The sequence below is a fragment of the Podarcis tiliguerta genome, assembly GCF_965153285.1.
Source record: "Podarcis tiliguerta genome assembly, chromosome: 12".
Classification (NCBI taxonomy): Eukaryota; Metazoa; Chordata; class Lepidosauria; order Squamata; family Lacertidae; genus Podarcis; species Podarcis tiliguerta.
The window spans coordinates 5,538,815-5,555,057 of NC_139545.1; the positions used below are offsets into that span (position 1 = coordinate 5,538,815).

Consider the following 16,243-nt stretch of genomic DNA (forward strand, 5'->3'; position numbering starts at 1 on the left):
TTGAAGATCAATCTGCAATGAGATAAGAAAATCATGAAGCCTGGGTTAATCTTTGATCCATAGTTTATCATGAATGAATTAAAATGTACGTGCCACATTTAATACAGGCAACTCCCCATTTATGGGGGGGCGGGTTACGTTCCTAGGCACCACACATTTAAGCTAAATCGAATATTGTGAACACCATTGAAAAAGTCTGCAAGCACCATCTAAACCTCTTAAAGGTAAAGGTAAAGGTACCCCTGCCCGTAAGGGCCAGTCTTGACAGACTCTAGGGTTGTGCACCCATCTCACTCAAGAGGCCGGGGGCCAGCGCTGTCCGGAGACACTTCCGGGTCACGTGGCCAGCGTGACATCGCTGCTCTGGCGAGCCAGAGCCGCACACGGAAACACTGTTTACCTTCCCGCTAGTAAGCGGTCCCTGTTTATCTACTTGCACCCGGGAGTGCTTTCGAACTGCTAGGTTGGCAGGCACTGGGACCGAGCAATGGGAGCGCACCCCGCCGCGGGGATTCGAACCGCCGACCTTCCGATCGGCAAGCCCTAGGCGCTGAGGCTTTAACCCACAGCGCCACCCGCGTCCCTCTAAACCTCTTAAAACGCTTTAAAAACCAAAACTCCACGAAACTCCACCACAATTGCTCCCGCCAAACTTCCTTGCTGAAACTCCAACTCTCCACAGACCTCAAAGGTCGGTGCAAAGGCTTCTGGGCTTGCACTTGCAAAGCTCATGAGATTGCTAGACACTATTTTCACTGTTTTCACACTCTTTCAGGGCCGTTTTTGCCCCGCTGGCTGCCACTTCCAGGTTCATGGCGGTGCTTGTGTGTTCCTTGAATGCACATAAATGTTTTCTGCTTTCCCACTTTGCAGCTGCTTCCTCCATGTTGTTTTCAGGAAGGTCTTCCCTGTCTGCTGAAAGCAAACTTAGGAGGGATGAAAGGGTGGACGAAAGGCGTTAGTGGAATCCTCTGCAGATCTGGAGCCTTTGTCAAGTAAGAAGCTATGCAAATCCAAAAAGAGCACTATCCCCCTTGTTAGCCTGTAATAACTACTATAGAAATATGTGGGTATATAGTTGTGTAAACATTTTTGTGATCTAATAACTTTTCAGGACTTGTTTGCAAAATACCATGCACTACATTGCTACTGTTTCCTACACTAGTTTTTTCCTGCATAAAATTTGGATATAACCACATCTTCTATTACACATGGAAAGCGAAGCTGCTCTTAACAATGTTAGACGTCAAAGCTCTGCTCTGGAAGCTTCTGTTAACCTGCTAACCTCTGCTAAGCTGATAATAGCTGCTAGGCCTTACCCTGTTATTCTGTATTGACCATTTGAATCCAGTTCTGCAGCTGAGAGGGTGGCAGAGACCATTTGTAAAAATAAAATATGGCAACTGTTGCTAGCATAAAAAGGGAAGCAGTTCAGTATTATTATTATTTATCACTATGGATAAAAAAAAAAAAAAACAAGAAAGGGTTTCTTCATTTCGTAGACTCTCTGATTTATGGTTTCTGATGAAAATTTACCAGTTGGGTTGTGTGATGTGAACAACCAAAGGACGCTGTGTTATGCCTTTGGTAATAAATGCAATCTTAGCTACTCCCACCTTCATCTTTTAAAAATCTAAACATGCTGAGCTTCAAGAAATATGCTGAACATGCATTTAAATGATTCGCCTTATGATATTTGCATATAGCTGGTGACTTGCAGCATAATGGCATGTTGTCTGGAATGGGTAGAATTAGAATCTGTTTATTCTTATGAGGGGGGAAAAATTATTTCCATGTAAACAAAACAAGAGGGAAAGCCCTCAAATTTTACTGGGTTGTTACCTTTTGGAATTACAAAAGATGTTAGATTCAGATGTTTACATCAGAGTAAATGAACATAGAGGAAAATGAAAAAGAGGCTAATAAAAAAAGAAGCTTCCACATGGCTGAGGCACCACACAGTTGTGGTAACCTATAAAAGCATAACCAGAGCCCTGATAGATCAGGTCTGTGTAGATCATGTGGGAAGGGCATTGCTTGAGTATCATGTGATACATGCACACCAAAATCCAGGGTTCTTGCTCATGGGAGAAGGATGCTAAGAATTTCTGTCAGTGAGTCAGGCCAGAAGTGTGGTTAGTAAATGAAGTCTGGCTGCTACTGGATTGAGCTGACGTTCAAGCTTTAAACCGAGAATTGTACTATAACCATTTACAACCAGTTTCACTGTGATTCACTTGGTATTTCAGGTAGATACCACTGCAGTGTATAGTACACGTTTCCTGTCCCTCGTGAAAGGAGATTAATGGGCCCAGGCTTGGGGTTGAACGTGAACTATACATTTCATCCCGCTGCTGGAATGAAATTTGCATTTTGTGAGACCTTTCCAAATTCCTGTCTGCTAGTGGAAGTGTCTTCTCCAAATCTCATAATTCTAGTGTGCGAAGGGGCAACTCATCTCCAGTTGGTTCAGTGTTGGTGCTAAACCATGCACTTGGGCTTGCATGGAGCTGGAATTCCGAGGTACCTTTAAATCGCAAAAGTCTTAAATGTGTTCCATTTTCAGCCATTTCCATTCATATGTCGTTCCTGTGAAGGGGTCTATGGCAGTGAGGCTGTGTTGCTGGCGCTGTGTCCAGTGTTGCCACAGGTTGAGCACTGATGTCTGCAGTGGGGAAGCCTAGGTTCATAGGCTTCCTTGCCACAGAGGCCACATTCAGTGGCATTCAACTAGGCCTACTCTGAGTAAGGCTTATTTGAGTACCACCCAATGTACGGACATCAGGGGTGGAACTGAGATGCCATCTCTTTGCACAATTAACCTATGAAGGGGGCTTGTGTGGCTTGTGAAATATGTGTACCAAATCTTGCCTTTCTAGGTGGTCTAGAAACACTTCAGACATTGGGGGTGTGCTTCATTCCCCCCATTTCTACATAAATGTCCCTGCTAGGACTTACTTGCAATCAGGGTGTCATGGTCTACATGTGTAGCAACTATTTCAGGGTTACCTTTGAATTTCCTGTCACAATTCCATATGTTTCTGATCATTGGGGTGTGTTGGATTTGGTCTGTATGAAGAAATTTCAGCTTTCTAAGCAAAGTGGAAGTATCCTAGTCATTTTTATACCCAAATAAAGCAGTTGGTGAGACTGAGGTGTTCTTCCTGAGACGCCGTAAGGCTTTCTTTCCTGAAGGGGTTTGAGGACCCTAATTTTTACATCCTGTTGTGATCTTCAGCAAAATATATTTTCCCCACCCCATCAGTCTGCTTTATAGAAATAAGCCTTACTTTTGTTCATCCTTCCTCAAAAGGTTTCTCCTTGTGCTTCTTTACATAGTTGTTGTTTAGTCGTTTAGTTGTGTCCGACTCTTCGTGATTCCATGGACCAGAGCACACTAGGCCCTCCTGTCTTCCACTGCCTCCCGGAGTTTGGTCAGACTCATATTTGTAGCTTCGAGAACACTGTCCAACCATCTCGTCCTCTGTCGTCTCCTTCTCCTTGTGCCCTCCATCTTTCCCAACATCAGGGTCTTCTCCAGGGAGTCTTCTCTTCTCATGAGGTGGCCAAAGTCTTGGGTCCTCAGCTTCACGATCTGTCCTTCCAGTGAGCACTCAGGGCTGATTTCCTTAAGAATGGATAGGTTTGATCTTCTTGCAGTCCATGGGACTCTCCAGAGTCTCCTCCAGCACCATAATTCAAAAGCATAAATTCTTTGGCGATCAGCCTTCTTTATGGTCCAGCTCTCACTTCCATACATCACTACTGGGAAAACCATAGCTTTAACTATACGGATTTTTGTTGACAAGGTAATGTCTCTGCTTTTTGAGATGCTGTCTAGGTTTACCATTGCTTTTCTACAGTGGTACCTCAGGTTAAGTACTTAATTCGTTCTGGAGGTCCATACTTAACCTGAAACTGTTCTGAACCTGAAGCACCACTTTAGCTAATGGGGCCTCCCGCGCTGGCGCTGAACGATTTCTGTTCTCATCCTGAAGCAAAGTTCTTAACCCGAGGTAATATTTCTCGGTTAGCGGAGTCTGTAACCTGAAGTGTATGTAACCTGAAGTGTATGTAACCCGAGGTACCACTGTACCGGCTTGGGATTCATCCAGTCCAGCCTTTTGCATGATGTATTCTGCATATAAGTTGAATAAGCAGGGAGATAATATACCACCTTATCTGTCTCATGAGAAATCTCTATATGAGACAAAATGCAACAGTTAGAACCGGGTATGGAACAACTGATTGGTTCAAAATTGGGAAAGGAGTACGGCAAGGCTGTATATTATCTATACATAGGGAGGAGTACAATAGTAACTGCAAAATAAAGTAGAAACTAACCTTCAGAACCAAATCTGATTCTCTTTTGAATTGTCATAATTGTCAGAGTTATGTTTGCACTTGAATTTACAGGGGTTTAGATCCCTGGTCACAAAACACACATTTTCATTGGCCTTCGGCATGATGCTTCGCTTGTCTATTAAAAGCACATGCCTTCTCATTATAGTTTGAAACAAAGCACTACGATCATAATTCAAGAAAAGACCATTATGAACGTGTCCTTTAGGGAAAAAGGGATCACTAATTAGCTCGGCTCAGCGAGCACATTTAGCCTTCTGAGACAGAGCTAGCTTTCAAGGGTGATTTTGCAGAAAATGGCACATGAGAAATAAGTTAAAAGGCATGTATGGGGTTTGCAATATTGGCCAACAACTCCCTCGCAAACCATACAAAGCATTTTCACTTCTAAACAGTTTCGTTTGAGAAGGCAAAGGAATTGGATTTATGAATAAACCAACGTTCTGTAACAGTAAGGCATTGAAAAAGCATTAACTTTAGGCAGGAAGAATTTAACAGCGAAGGTTGAGTTGGTGACCTACTTAGGAGCTCATGGAAAAATGTCTTGAGATTAAAGGTATGCCGTCTTGAAGAAAAGTACTTCTGCAAATATTCAACAAAACATGAAAGATGTTGCTCCACCCCCCCACCTTCCATTAATAATGAGAGAACAAGACACTCACCATCCTGAATAAATGGAATCCATGCCATATGATTCTGCCCCCCCCCCCCCCGCTTCTTATGTTCAGGTTTGGGGAGGCATTTGTTTGATTGATCAGCTTATTAAAATGTTTTAATAAGAGCAACAGGAAAGGAAACTCATGTGGAGCCGAGGGAACAATCTGTATTCCTTACATTGTTAGGGAAATTGAGCCATTATCTGAAATGTGATTTATTAAAATTTCTAAGTGTAAACTGAGACTCCCCACCCCGCAGACTATTAAATAAATAGTCACATAAGAGCTGTTTTGCATGTAATACCAGAATATAGTTTCAGACTGGAGTTTTGCTAAGTCTTTCCTCTCTTATCAGAGAATCGTAGAATTGTAGAGTCCCCTGAGGGTCATCTAGCCCAACCGTCTACAATGCTGGAATCTCAAACATCAGTGTGTTAGTTTTATTTCCTGCGGGAGGCTTTTTATGTTGTGGATTCTCCTATGTACTGTTTTAAGCAATATAAACAAAAAATCATGGTTATTTGCGTGCCTGCGTGTTCCTGAAATGAACAATGGACAAAAGACCGACTTCACATACGTATATGAGCTGAAGAATCGTTTTTGTGAATGTGGTGGCAAGTAACATCGTGAAAGGGAGTGTGGTGGTGGTGTTAAAAAGTCATTGTATCCCAGCAGCTGCTTTGGTTGAAATAATGTCAGACAAATATTTTGTCTTTGAAGTAAAAAATGTACGGTACGTAGTGTTCTTCTTTGTAGCATCTGTTGTATTGTGTGATGAATGCAGTTGAATGCCATTTCCCATTAGATATACATACATATCCAAGAATAAAATGTGTAATTACCACACATTGTGATAATGTACACAAATCTAGGTACGATGTTGCGTGTGAAGCTTGGCTAGCAATATAGCAGAGCGTTCTGTTCTTGCCTAACATGAAACAGAACCTTTTGACCAAATCCAGTAAAAAGAAACCCCATAACTGTTCTCAAGGGTGAATTCAGGTTATTAAACCTTTCCTTTTCAGTCTGAAGGCTAAGATGTATGCTCTCTTTCTTTTGAATTTAGCTAATTTTTGAATGTTCAACTCTTCCACTAAATAACTATTTCTGGAGCTTTTACTGCCGCTTAATTCTTTTTTAATGCAACTGTTTCAATTCTGTGTTTAATAATTTGAAAGTTAAGTGTGCTATTTGAATCAACGCATATTATTCAATCAAAAGCTATTTCCCCACATAGTTAGTGTAACTTATAAATGGTGCGCTTAAACACTCACCGTTGGATTACTGTAATGCCCCCAGGGGGTGGGTGGGCTACTCTTGGGGTTGGTACGGAGATTGCTGCAGGTGATCCCTTATATACCCAGTAGATCACTGCATTCTGCAGGAAAGTTTGTTCTGCAAATTCCAAAGATCTCAGAAGCTCGCTTTGCAGTAACTCGGAGCAGGGCTTTGAGTGTAGCTGCCCCTGTTTTGTGGAATAGTATTCCTGTCTTTTGGGAAACAATTGAAGACGATTTTGTTCCAGGAGGCTTTGCCAGCTGGATAAATGGGTCTTTATCTTGAGTGCCCATTCGTTATGGTTTTAGTCTTGTTTTAATCATATCTGTGGCTTTTGTGTTTAACTATTTTATATAGTAAATGAGTTTGGAAGCATGATTCTTTTGTGCAAATCGGCATACAAATAAAATGATGAATGAATGAACGAATTCCCTTCGATATCTGAACATGTATAAATATGCTTAGTTTAAACTATGTTTAAACTTAGTTTAAACTATGGTTAGTGAAAATTGAGGATCTGAAGCCAGGTATGAATGTTTTACTAGCAGTAATTTTAAGCATACCACATTTTCCTGAATGTCATAGGGAACTGTGGTTAGTATAAAATCAAAATCAGAAGCTTTTGCTCTCTTCCTCCTGAGAGCAAAAGAGGTGACTTGGAGAGTGTGCACGGAAGGCTCATTGCAGATCATTCCGGTAGGAGGAATGCCTGTTTTCCCAGTGTCTGCAGAACTTTGTGAGATGGTGCTTTTAATCACTTAGAATCCAACTTTGTTAGTGTCACACCGGATTTGGTGAGCCCTAGTCTACTGCATTCTCCCACCAAAATGGGATAGTTTCTCCTGCTTAAAAATGGCACAAAACTTTGGGTGTGGCTACTTTTTGTTTTAATTTTAGTATTCCTGCTCTTAGATTTTTCTAAAAACATGCTATATGCCATGTCAAAGGAACACTTAATTGCTGTTCTGGCTTGTAAAAGTTTGTCACTGTAATTCTGCAGAGCACAGAACTCTATAATTCTACAAAGCACAGATAACAGGGCACAGTTGTGGTTGCAAATTAGGCTGCTTTAATTATCTGCTGTGAAAGTATTTCTTGGTTTTGCAGTGTAAGTGCTACTCCACGATGGCAGTGTTTATATTAAAATAGAGCAAAGGGTAGAAACGCCACAAAATATATTATACTGAGCACATTTGATGGGGAGAGTTTGTTTTTTAAAAGAAAAGTATAGGCATTTTTATGTCTGTGTGTTTTGTGCTCATTAAAAGGCTACATTTTCTGTTGGGGCAACTTTCTGAATGGAGAATAAAGCGGATATTTAAGTTCTATGGCTCGGTTGAGTGAAACAAACCCATTCAGCAATGGCGTGCATTTCGCTCTCTATATGCAAGGCTTTGAAGCATATGAATCACCCTTAGGTTTGTGTGAGTTGTAACAGTAGAGCCTACATATATAGACCCTACGTCTCATACATATGGTAGGAAAGAATGTGATTACTTGGGACATGTACAAAATGGCCCTGTTTTCAGTAGTCTGAGGAAACTTTCTGATTTGCTGAAGAAGTCCGTGTAACTTGAAAGCTTGAATACTTCTACCATAACAGTCCAAACTGTACATTTCATATACAGTATATATATATATATATATATATATATATACACACACACACACACACACACACACACCTCGGGTTAAGTACTTAATTCGTTCCAGAGGTCCGTTCTTAACCTGAAACTGTTCTTAACCTGAAGCACCACTTTAGCTAATGGGGCCTCCTGCTGCCGCTGCTGCACGAGTTCTGTTCTCATCCTGAAGCAAAGTTCTTAACCCGAGGTACTATTTCTTTTTTTTTTTTTTTTTGAAATAATTTTTATTAACAGGCCAATCACATCACATTGTTCAAATCACATTATTTCCAAATTATACAGCCAAATTTTAAAATTTTTGGGGGGTACCCATACATCAAGCTCAGCACGAGTCCAAAATTCCAGATGACTCCAGACGTCACTTATTTGCTGCTTTTATTAAACAGTTCCATCCAGTTCGATTCGGATAGATCTTTATTACTTTCTTTCTCTTCTTGTTGTTATCATTTATTCCTTTCTTTGCGATCTCTGATGATTTTCATAAACAGATTGAAGATTTGGCGTCTCTGTGTGGGTTTTGTGTTCTTCCAAGCTCATATTATTCAGGAGCGACCTCAGTTAATCTTCGGTCGGTCCATTATTTTTCCTCAGGCTAGCCCAATAAATCAGACATTATCAGGGGCTCTGTCAGGTCAAACTTGCATTCCAGCCTTCTTTCTTTTTCAAAGTCCTGAATCTCCTCCCCTCCTGTCTGTTCTCCTGCCAGCCTGTCTTTGCGAGACGCCATGTTTTTTTAACTGCGTCATAGGAATTTTCCTCCTTCTCGCCTTTCAATCTTCTCGTATTGTAGTCATTTCCCCCACACAGTTTTAAAGTTCTGTTTATGTTTTTTTTTTAAACGCGACGATCTTATTTCTTTCTAGGGTGGAGGATTATTATAGTCATACCATGCAAAGGAATTAAGGAGAGTTTTTTCCTCCAACCCCCCCCCCCCTTCGTTCCAGCCTTACATTCTCATGGTGGTAATTCATCAAGAGATTTACTTATCCATCCGTCACTCCCGATCACAGAGATGCATTAATCAGCAGTCCTTATCTCGAGCCTCACTTGATATATGTGCTTCAGCCTTCTTCCAATCCGTTATTGCCAATTAGTTCCAATTAAATTCCAGGCTGAAGCAACCAGCACGCGCTGATTGGAATCGGCGTCGGGAAGATCTGATTCCATCGAGGGCTTTTGCCAAGTGTTCCACACCCCCGTCTCTCGGATCAGGGGGTGCATTATGAACACCGCTGGCAGGGCAGCCCCCCCCCATACCCTTGGGGGGGTAGGAAGGCTGCCTACTTCCCATAGCAGCCCCTTAATACCTCGTATGGGTCAGAGAGATGTTATTGTCGGCCATCTTCCAACGCGCCACCTAGTGGCCCCCGGTACTATTTCTGGGTTAGTGGAGTCTGTAACCTGAAGTGTATGTAACCCGAGGTATCACTATATGTATATTCAGCGTTGCCTCATCATAATGCTTAATTAAGCCTATCAAATAGACTTTCTGTTAATTTTTGGGAATAGGAGATCTATATCCTGTCTGTTTCGATTATAGCTGCTTTAAAGCAAGAAACTGGTCACTAATCCTGCTTCTGTTAATGACGTGGAAGGAAAATGAGTCACTCGTGGCTATAGCATTATCTAGCTGTTTGCTAAGAAGCAGGACTTTCCAGAGACTTTCTATTCTAGGTTTAATTTAAGGCTTGTTTATAATCTATTGAAACTTCTAGCTTTTCACATTCTTGCTAACCATTTTCCAGGGTTTTGGAAGTCCCTCTCCCCCTGTCCCGTTCAGGCTGCAGATGTTGGTGGATAATTTTGAGTTGGCCTGATTTAGTTGCACTGAATCTGCATTGCAATGTGGCAAGTAAGTCATGACTTAGTCACCTGTTCGCACCAGGTTTCCAGCACTTGATTGGGCCCTCTGACCCACTTACCAAAGAGGACAAAATAAACTAAATATCATAGAATCATAGAGTTGGAAGAGACCACAAGGGCCATCGAGTCCAACCCCCTGCCAAGCAGGAAACACCGTCAGAGCACTCCTGACATATGGTTGTCAAGCCTCTGCTTAAAGACCTCCAAAGAAGGAGACTCCACCACACTCCTTGGCAGCAAATTCCACTGACGAACAGCTCTTACTGTCAGGAAGTTCTTCCTAATGTTTAGGTGGAATCTTCTTTCTTGTCGTTTGGATCCATTGCTCCGTGTCCGCTTCTCTGGAGCAGCAGAAAACAACCTTTCTCCCTCCTCTGTGTGACATCCTTTTATGTATTTGAACATGGCTATCATATCACCCCTTAACCTCCTCTTCTCCAGGCTAAACATGCCCAGCTCCCTTAGCCGTTCCTCATTAGGCATCATTTCCAGGCCTTTGACCATTTTGGTTGCCCTCCTCTGGACACTTTCCAGTTTTTCAGTGTCCTTGAACTGTGATGCCCAGAACTGGACACAGTACTCCAGGTGAGGTCTGACCAGAGCAGAATACAGTGGCACTATTACTTATATCTTAGCCTGTTGAATTTCTGCCTGAAACTATGCTTCTCCCCAGTGCCAATCTTAAACCAAAGCCTAGGCTGCCATCCTACCTGAGAGTAAGTCCCATTAAACACAAAGAAACTTATTTCTGAGTAAATGTTATACTGAACTACTCAGGACTGAACTACTCAGCTGCTGCCAAAAAGCTTCCTTGACAGCCAAAGTCTGCTACCCCCCTCCCACCTTAATTCTCAAAAGCCTTTGAGAAGCTAGAAGTGTAGTAGTGTATTTAGGCTGTGGTTCCGAAACACTTTTTCCTCATGGACCATTTGGAAATTTCCAAGTGCCTTGGCAGACTCCTCAGTGATTTTTCTTCCTGTTGCAGCAATTGTAATGCGCTGTGATAGACATTCCATGACTTTTCATTGTATTGTTACTGCTTTTTGATCTCGTACACATGGCATTGCAATTTTAGTCTCATGGAATTCAAACTGCAATACAACAAAATGCAATGTGAGAGATAAAAGAAGGAATAAAAATACAATTAAAATTGATAAAAATATTTAATGCGATGGATGTGCCGTTCCGTCTCTTCATCTTCCACAGATGTGAATGAAACTCACATGGCCCTTGGTGGGTCAAGGATGGCAATTTGACAACACCTGCACTGAGACATGCAAGTTTTCATACATTTCCTTCTTCCAATGAGCACAGCCAAGAAAGAGAAAACTCCAACATGCAAATACCAGAGTTAGTAGGAAAATTACTACTGTAAGAATTGCAAAATTATTGCACCATAAAAGTCCCTGAAAATTTCCCCACCCTCAAGGAAAATTCACCAAAACTTCCCATATAGGTATGTCCATTTTGTTCAGTCCCTTATTATAGATAAAGTCATATGCTGAATGCAAATTAATTAACAAGTCATCTATATACTATACCAAGCCCATTTCTACCCTCAATTCTTTATCAGCAGCTATTAATAGAACTACACAGATCTTGAAAACATCCCAAATCTTAAATAATGCTAGAAGCTCCTTCAGAACATTGGGGCAGCTGTTGTTCGTTCAGTCAGATTGTTAATCTTCATTTTCACAACGCTGTTTATCGCCATATGTTAACGCTTTTCTATTTTGCTACGGTAAAAGTCTTGCTCACCACAATAAAGCCATTGCATATAAATGTGAACAATGCCTAGGTTGAGCAGACAGGTAAAAAATGTGCCCTGCTGTGCAGCCTGGGAAAACTAATACAAAGTTAGAGGAATCGTGAGCTTTAGTGCGTCTGCATGTTGTTGATGCCCTAAACCCTTGCTCGTCTTAACATGGTTGACGAAGGGCTAACCTGACCCAAAACACCCACCCACCCCACTCACACATGAAAACAAAAATCACCACAACCAATCACAAATGAACAACCACACCCTGGGCCAAGCCCAACCTCCCTCACCACCAAAGGAACACAAGTGAATAGCAAAGAACCTGTACAAGCGACGCTGACACAAAACCCCACATATATTAAGTATAATAGAAACATCGCCACCCGACCCCACCTCTGCTCACCCCCCCACCTCTTCCCCCCTTTTCTTCCTAATGTCTCAACAAATGAAACTGATCTGTAAAAAATGTAACTTGGGGGGTGGGGGAAGAGAGAGAGACATTGCACATATTTTTGTAAACCAAGAAAATCTTTAATAAAAATACATTTTAAAAAGTCATCACATTAGTCACTTAGGCAGGAGTTAGCAACAGTTAAAGTGAGGCCAAAGTGTGATGCATTTGTGTGTCTTTAAACGGCCATGAAATAATTCCATGCTTGACTTCTCTTTTCTACTGAATGCCTATATCTCCATAATTTTAGCTGTATCCAGTAAGTTATGCATAATAAAAAAGGCTTTAAGAAGCAAAAAAAGCAAAAGCAAAAAAGCCATGGTTGACTGAGACAAACCAGCTTTGTAAACTATGGTTTGAGGTGTATATGTTTCGACTAACTATAGTTAAGGTTAACCATGGCTCTTGTTATTTTGTGTTTGTACAGTGTGATGGTAGAACGAGACTGTGCTTGCAGGTAGATTTCCTGAATTCTTATTGGGTAGACATCACAGAAACCTAGTGCAGATCCTCATGCTTGAAGATCTGTGTAGAATGGTGGTACCTCTGTACAGTGGTACCTCGGGTTACATACGCTTCAGGTTACATACGCTTCAGGCTACAGACTCCGCTAACCCAGAAACAGTGCTGCAGGTTGAGAACTTTGCTTCGGGATGAGAACAGAAATCGTGATCTGGTGGCGCAGCAGCAGCAGGAGGCCCCATTAGCTAAAGTGGTGCTTCAGGTTAAGAACAGTTTCAGGTTAAGTATGAACCTCCGGAACGAATTAAGTACTTAACCCGAGGTACCACTGTAAATAAAATCTCTATTCGAAGCTGGGCAGTTCAGAACTACTTCTGTTTCAAACTCTTTTTAATCTTGAGATACACCATTTCCAATACAGTAGTACCTCTGGTTACGAACTTAATTTGTTCCAGAGGTCCATTCGTAACCTGAAACCGTTCTTAACCTGAGGTACTACTTCCGGGTTAGCGGAGTCTGCAACTTGAAGTGTTTGTAGCCCTAGGTGTTTATAACCCGAGGTCCCACCGTATTCAAGTTGCAAAAGATGTCTGAGGATGGAAACTGAGGCAGACCGTTCTGACGTGCGACACATGCTTGCCTCTGTGAGGGGAGTTTTAAAGAGTTTTGATGTCTGAACAGGAACTCACCTGCCAGGTAAGATACCTGGGGCCATGCATCCCATTATTGCCCCCCGACACCCCAGGTTTCATCCTAATTGTGTGGATTGTTCTGCTGGTGTTCAAGCTGTTGGCATCTTTTTGTCTTGGGAGACAGTGGAGGTGTGCACATTGAAGGTGAAGTCAACAGCGCCTGCTGTGGCTATAGAGACCGATATGGGAGAGACATGTTTTGTTGCAGCTGGGGAAGTGAAGGCACCTGGTTGGTTGCTGCAGATGTATCACAGCATTTCCTCTCTTCCCGGTGGCCATTGCTCCTCTGGTTACTGTTGTGGATGTATGAACTGACTGTTTCTCCAAATGCAGATAAAAACACTCTCCAGACTTCCCCTGCTCAACCCAAGTAGGTCAGAGAAAAAGTAGCTGGGGGGCTGGTAGACCTGGGGACCTTGAGGGCAGGGGGCATTGCCCTTTAGCACCTGCATGGCTATAAACCTGTTGTTCAGACATTCTGCATCTTGACCCTGATTTGAATTGCAGAGAGAAAGGGGCTCAGCTGGGGAAGCCATTTAGAAAATAAAAGCATACATTTTAAAGAGCACAGTTGGCCCTTGAATTAAGAATGTTTTTTATTCAAAATTGAGCGCTTGAGCCTTGAACTTCTGACCTTTTAAAAAGGAAAGCTACCTGCTATTTTTCCAAACGGCTTCATAGCTCAATTGCCATTGTAATTGAGCAACATTCAGCCCTCTCAATCTATATGCAGCAGCAGGGGCTGTTTTTTAAAGGTAATGCTCCACAATGTGCTAAGAAATCAGTTGTTTTTTTAAAAAAGGAATACATATTTTGAATATTCCAAAGTCTTTTTTTGGCCAGTAGTGATGTACATTGTTGCTTGGCTGGGACTGGATGACAAACTGTTTTTCACTGAAGCCCCCCTGCTCACTTTAAGTGTTGTAATCTCAAAAAATATAAACACAAATAAATCAAGGTGTTGCTGGAAATTAGGCATGTGGCTTTATTTTAATAAGGGATGAAATCTGAATTTTACTGAGCTGTCTTGGTTTGCCACTTGTTCTCTGGGGTGTATGAATCACTCCATTTATTGGTAGTGCTTAAGCATTTCCAGTTGGATATGTGTAGTCATGTACAGTAAGGTTACCATATTTTTTTCAGTGAATCCGGGGACACTTTTCAACTTTGGTAGGAATGATAGGATTTTGTCAGGGGGCTGATTTGTAAATCTGGGACTGTCCCCGGGAAACCCTAAATGTACAGCATAAAGCTGTGAAATGTTTGGTTCTCCCAGGAACATGCATACCTTACAGTCTGCAAACAATCCCAGGCCCCGGGGAAATTAGACTGGCCTCGACCGGAGCCAGGGACTTTTCGGCTGTGGCCCCGACCTGGTGGAACGCTCTCCCACAAGAGACTAGGGCCCTGTGGGATTTGACATCTTTCTGCAGGGCCTGCAAGACAGAGCTGTTCCGCCAGAACTTTGGCCAGGGGGCATTCTGACCTATTTTTCTTTGTATAAGAACAAGCATGGAGGCCTCCCAGCCTGTCCTTATATGATCAGTGAAAATAGTTGGTCCTGGCAAGTATTAACCGCTCTCAGTCTTAACCTCATAACTGCCATTTGTCCAGATTTTAATTTATCTGAATTAATTTTAAGATGTATTTTAATTAATTGATGCCTGTTTTTATGTATGCTGTGTTATTTGTATGATGTTAGCCACTCTGAGCCTGGCTTCGGCTGGGGAGGGCGGGGTAAAAATAAAATTTATTATTATTATTATATGGGGGTATTTTTTAGACCTTTGTTTAGTATTTGCGTTTGCATGATTTTGGTGACTGGCAGTAGTTTTAAATCTGTTAAAAAAATCCGGGTCAAGTTAACTTAGACTTTACACATACTCTGTCCCAATGAGAACATCCGAGAATTCCCCTGTTCCCCCAAAGGATTGTTGAAAATGGGCACATTTTTTTGTCCAGTATAGTGGCAGGGAACTGTTGAGCAATGGACAGTACATTAGGATTAGTAGGCAATTCTCAAAAAATGAAGGATCAGTGGGACTTCATGATCTGTTCTATCGCATGTTTGTGTTCAGTAGCAAGGAATATTTATTGAAAGGAAAATATCTTAGCTCTTTAGGGAATTCTGGTTGGTTGGTGAACAGAGAGTTGAAAGCAAAAAGTCATTAAGGCAGCAATCCTATATACACTTAGTCTGAGATCAACTCTCATTGAATTCAGGGGGACTTGCTCCTGAGTAGACGTGTATAGGATCTGTGTTCACATCTTTTTCATGACTTTCCTTGCAAGAAGTTGCAGTTGGCTGTGTGTTGGTAAGGTAAAGGTAAAGGTGTCCGACTCTAGGGTTGTGCGCCCATCTCACTTAAGAGGCCGGGGGCCAGCGCTGTCCGGAGACACTTCCGGGTCACGTGGTCAGCGTGACAAAGCCGCATCTGGCGAGCCAGAGCCGCACACGGAAACGCCGTTTACCTTCCTGCCAGTAAGCGGTCCCTATTTATCTACTTCCACCCGGGGGTGCTTTTGAACTGCTAGGTTGGCAGGCGCTGGGACCGAACAACGGGAGCGCACCCCGCCGCGGGGATTCGAACCGCCGACCTTTCGAACGGCAAGTCCTAGGCACTGAGGCTTTAACCCACAGCGCCACCCGCGTCCCGTGTGTTGGTAGTGTTCAGTAAATTGGAGTTGACTGTCCTTGGGGAAAGAATGGTGTGTTAGAGCAGGACATCCAGTTAATTTTTAGCTATAGGTGCTTTACCTGGTTGGGAAGAAACCATGGGACATATTCCCAGAGGTAGATGGTGAAGTGAGCTTTGTGTCTGATAGCACATCCCCCACTGATGTATGCTGGGCAACATGGATTCTCATTGTAAATTCGGAGTTTGTCTCTCTTTTCTGGAGTAATCTGAGTCACAAAAAGCCAATAGAAAACTTCCAGTGAGTTACTAGAAATCTGGATGAACAGATTACAATAACTGAAAAGCATGACATGAAATTAACATAAAAATCGATAATTAAACCAATATTATGCATGAAATAAATCCTAAAATAATGATCAGAACAAAATAACTATA

General features: G+C 42.2%; 2 protein-coding genes across 6 annotated transcripts in view; both read left to right on the plus strand.

The window, feature by feature from the left end:
- Positions 1–16,243, plus strand: part of LOC310661335 (uncharacterized protein) — a gene marked incomplete at its 3' end in the record, with an annotated part of 330,664 nt that overhangs the window by 98,732 nt on the left and 215,689 nt on the right. The gene's annotated exons all lie outside the window — the stretch shown is intronic.
- Positions 1–16,243, plus strand: part of ELMO1 (engulfment and cell motility 1) — a 314,930-nt gene that overhangs the window by 32,850 nt on the left and 265,837 nt on the right. The window contains exon 1 of one of the 5 annotated variants that reach the window (XM_083407047.1): positions 879–995. The exons of 3 other annotated variants lie outside the window; for them this stretch is intronic. The gene's annotated coding sequence lies outside the window, so the exon portion shown is untranslated. Of the gene's footprint in view, positions 1–878; positions 996–13,026; positions 13,174–16,243 lie in introns of those variants that run through there. One more of the 5 variants, XM_083407048.1, reaches the window with a different exon arrangement.